This window comes from Bos taurus, chromosome 14 (assembly GCF_002263795.3).
Source record: "Bos taurus isolate L1 Dominette 01449 registration number 42190680 breed Hereford chromosome 14, ARS-UCD2.0, whole genome shotgun sequence".
Taxonomy (NCBI): Eukaryota; Metazoa; Chordata; class Mammalia; order Artiodactyla; family Bovidae; genus Bos; species Bos taurus.
This window is the reverse complement of record NC_037341.1, coordinates 31,460,774-31,465,874: the sequence shown is the minus strand read 5'-3', so window position 1 is coordinate 31,465,874 and position 5,101 is coordinate 31,460,774.

The window sequence follows — 5,101 nt, the reverse complement described above, 5'->3', positions numbered from 1 at the left end:
GTTTTAATTTGTATTAATGGTTAATTTGTGACCTGCCAGGCTCCTCTGTTAATCTGGTTTTTAAGGCAAGAATACTGGAGTGAGTGCCATTTCCTTCTCCAGGGGGTCTTCCCGACCCAGGGATTGAACCTGAATTTCCTCTGTCTCCTGCATTGGAGGTGTATTCTTTATCCACTGAGTCATCAGGGAAGCCCTTTTAAAGCTTATTTGCCATTGTATATCCTCTTTAGTGAAATGTCCAAGTTTTTTACCCATTTTTGAAAATTGGGTTGTTGTTTTTTTAGTAAGTTTCAGGAATTTTAAAAATATATATTCTGAATACAAGTTACTTGTCAGATACTTGATTTTCAAGCATTTCCTTCCATTTTGTAACTTGTCCTTTAGCAATGTCTTTCACAGAGCAAACGTTTTAAATTTTATCAAGTCCAATTTGTTAATTATTTTCTTTTATAGATCATGCTTTTGGTGTCATGAAGAAGAAACTTTTGCCTAACCCTAGCTCATGAAGATTTTATCTTATGTTTATTTTTGAAAGTTTAATAGCTTTATATTTTACATTTAGGTCTATGACCTATTTTGAGTTCATTTATGTACAAAGTATGACCTTTAGGTTGAGGCTGTTTATTTCTCCCACATATGGATGTCTTAATTTTTTCAACACTATTGATTGAAAAGACTATCCTTTCTTCACTGAATTGTCTTTGAACCTTAGTCAAAAATCAACTGGCTATATTTCTATGAGTCTATACCTGGGCTTTCTATTCTGTTCTGTGACCTGAATTTCTATCCTCTAGCCAATGCTGTATGTCTTGATTATCACAACTTTATATTAAGACTTCATATTGGGTATTATGATTCATCCATTTCTATTCTTTAAAAAAAATTTATTACTCTTCTAGTTACTCTTTCCATATAAATCCTAGAATCAGCTTCTCTATAACTACAGATTTAGAATTATACTATACCTATAGGTGACATCTTTACACCTGTCTTTCAATCCATGACTATGATGTCTCCCCATTTCTTTAGGTCCTCTCTGAGCTCTTTCATGAGCACTTCAAAATTTTCATCATAAGATCTTGTATATTTTGTTAGATTTACAATTAAACCTTTTATTTCTGCCTTTATTTTAAATGGTGTTTTTAAAATGTTGGTTTCCAATGCATATGAATAATATGTAAATATAAAATAGATTTTTGTACATTGACTTTGTATCCGACATTATTAAACTCAGTGATAAGTTCTAGATATATTTGCATAGATTCCTTGGGATTTTCTGCATAGACAATTATGCTGACTGTCAACGAGGAAAGCCTGTTTCTTCCATTCTGTGTGCCGTTTGCTTTGTTTTACTGTACTGGCTAGGACCTTCAGTGTGATACTAAATAGGAGTAGTGAGAATGTATACCCTTGCCTTGTTTCCAATATTAGCATTCAGGTTTTCACTGTTGAATCTTTTCACATTTGAGTATGATGTTGCCTATAGCTTTAAAAAAATTTTTTTCCAAGGATATATATTTTTTCAATTTTCTTCATTATTCAATATTCATTGAGCAGTGACTTTTTTTTTTTTTTAAATTGGAGGGTAATAGTTGGCTTTTTTCAAAGATGTCCCTAATCGAGTTGAGGATGTCTGCTCAGAGTTTTTATAATGAATGAGTGTTGAATGTTACCACTTGCTTTCCCCTGACCTGTTGATAAGATCATGTAGTTTTTATCTTTTCATCTGTCTGTGATCAATTACATTGCTTGGTTTTCTAATATTGAACCTACCTGCATCCTCAGGATGAACCCCTCCTATTGGTTGTGGTGAACTTTCATATACTGCTGAATCTGATTTGCTAATATTTTGTTGAGGATTTTTACATCTATATTCATAGGGGATATGGTCTGTAATTGTCTTTTTGTATTATTTTTATCTAGCTTTGGTTTCAGGTTTATGCTGGCCTTACGATTTGAGAAGTGTTCCCCCTTCTATTTTTTGAAGGAGATAGAGTTGATGTTATTTCTTCTTTAAATGTTTGATAGTTTCACTAGTAAATTCTATCTGGGCCTAGAAATTTCTTTTTTCAGTAGGCTTCAGATTACAGTTTCTTTAAAAGACAGGCTTTAAATGAAAATCTCCATGTAAAAATTTTCTTAAAAAACCTGACCTCCAGAAAATTAATTCTCACTTAGTAATTAATGTGTACTTGTAGTTGGCAGTTGTTCCAAGGAAATAAAAGATATGGGTCTGCTTCCCATGTGGCACAGTGGTAAAGACTCCACCTGCCAATGCAGGAGACATGGGTTCGATCCCTGGGTCAGGAAGATCCTCTGGAGAAGGAAATGGCAACCCACTCCAGTATTCTTGCCTGGAAAATCCCATGTACAGAGAAGCCTGGTGGCTACAGTCCATGGGGTCACAAAGAGTTAGACATGACTAAGCAACCGAGTAATTAATGTTTACTAGTTATTGAGAGTACTTTCAAAGGAAAGAAAGATATGGGCCTGCCTTAATATAATTATGGCACAGCATTAGCCAAAAAGCACTTTCAAATGGATTATTCAAATGTGTGACTAAGAAGAAAGTATAGAACAATGGATAAGAACATGCATGAACTTGGGCAAGGGACAAGTTTATGTTTGGTACTATTAACTTCTCTAACCATTTTTTCCTCGTTTGTAAAAGAAGAATAATAACATGTACATGGCTGAGTTGTAAGAATTAAATGAGTTAATGCTTGTCAAGGGCTTCATACAAAGTAAACACCTAATAAGTAGTATTTAACATTAGTGTGACTTTACAGGAAAAATTTAACAATGTATACAGAAAAGAACTGTACCATGGATTGAAAGTAAGTGCTTTCCATCCCTCTAGAGAGAATTATATAACTTTAAAGTTTTTATGAAATCTAAGTGCTTATATTTTCAGTTTTATTATTCTGTAAATATTTAGCACTGAATGATTTAAAATTTATGGAAAATTATATTACTTCCAACTTCCAGCTCTAGATTTGTAATTTTTTTTTAACCACAACATTTAATTTTTTTGAAACTTCACTTTATCAAATACCACCTCTTGGTATTTAATATAGACACAAATTTAATTACAAATTTGTTTGCTCTTCTTATATTTTCTAGATGAATTTCTTCAGCCTACTGTGCTCTTCTTTTATCTGTGCTGTTCAGTGTATTTTGACATTTTTTCTGCAGAATAGTGAGCAGGACCTCTGAGTTTAAAGACAAATTTTATTCATTTACTTCCTTAATAAACAAGATGAAAACAAGCAGACTGATAAATAAGGAATATCAAGTTTTCAGACTAAACTCTAAATGAAAAGCAAGAAAACAGACGAGTGACTTTGGAGATGGCCTGTCTCATTCATGTCATTATCGAGGTCTCAGCAAAACTGATCATGTTTCTGGATTTAATCCATGTTTCCCATCTTTTACTAAGCTGCCTTCTTTGTGTGTGTTAGTTTCTCAGTCCTGTCTGACTCTTTGCAACTCCATGGATTGGAGCCTGCCAGGCTCCTCTGTCCATGGAATTCTCCAGGCAAGAATACTGGAGTGGGTTGCCATTTCCTTCTCTGTTGCCTTCTTTATCTTTTCTTAAATCCCTGGTCTCAAAAATTTGCAGTCTGATTAAGTGCCACTATGGTTATATACTTAGGAATAAAGTATGAGGTAGACAAAGATATGCGTGTGTGCTCAGTTGCTCAATTGTGTCCGATTCTTTGCAACCCCTCCCAGGCAAGAATACTGGAGTGGGTTGCCATTTCATCCTCTGGGGGATGTTGCTGACACAGGGATTGAATCCAGGTCTCCTTGCATTGGCTAGTGGATTCTTTAACACTGAGCCACCTGGGAAGCCCAGACAAAGTTATACAAGGCTAGAAAAGGGAGGGATTTGTGCTGTTGGAGGTAAAAGGAGAAAACTTAGAAGTGGATGAATTTCACTGAGGTTTGGAAGGTTGGGAAGACTTTGGGGAGAGCAAAAAAAGAGAGGTGGTGGTGGGTGCTCTGGATTGCTGAATGATGAACAAAGGCATACAGGGGCAGGAAAGCTTTGTGTTTGTATGGACGTGTGGTGTGGGGATGAGAGGAAGGAAGGAGGTGGGCATGAAGGAGGAATGGGTTGGAACTTGAAAATCTACATCTGTATTTCAGTGGAGGAGGGAGTGGACAAGGAAGGAGGTTACAAGACTGTTCAGAGGCAGTATAGCTTAGTTGTTTAGAGTATGGGCTCTGGAGCCAGACTTTCCAAACTGGAATCCTGGCTCTACCACATATCATCTACATGATGTGGACAAGTCATCTAAATTCTCCTATGTCTCAGTTTCTTCATGTATAAATCAGAAATAATAATGGAAACTTCATTTGAGTTATTGTGCTTGGCTTATAATGTGGTGGTGGTTTAGTCGCTAAGTTGTGTCTGACTCTTGTGAACCCATGGACTGTAGCCTGCCAGGCTCCTCTGTCCCTGGGATTCTCCAGGCAAGAATACTGGAGTGGGTAGCCATCTTCTTCCCCAGGGGATCTTCCTGACCCAGGAATCGAAGCTGGGTCTCCTGCATTGCAGGCAGATGATTTACTGACTGAGCTATGAGGGAAGCCTATACTATATTAAGTTCTATATAAATGTTAATAATTATTGCCATTGCCATTGAGACATTAGTTGGAAGGTCAGAGAAGGGTCAGATTACAGAATGTTTTGAGATCATGTGAGACTACTGGAGGCATCATAACTTCTTTTTAGTCAAGTGAATATGATGCTATTTTTGGATGTTAACCAGTCTTGGCTTTTAACATCAGATATACTCAGCATTAATTAAAATTTTATTCACATTTTAATTTTCATGCTACATCTATATTTAAAAGGATGATAAAGCAACCAAGACTCTAAGATCTGGGTCAAAGTCTTTCATTGTTTGATATTACTTAACGATCTGGAACCAAGGTGGGACTAATACCCAAAAAGTCAAGGCAACTAATATACAACAAAGTTATAGATGAAAGAGAAAATGATGAGTGGTAATTAATGATAGGAAGGTGAGATTGCAGACAGAAGCAAAAATAGACTCAGTAAAGCAATCATGTATAAAAAATATATATTTTA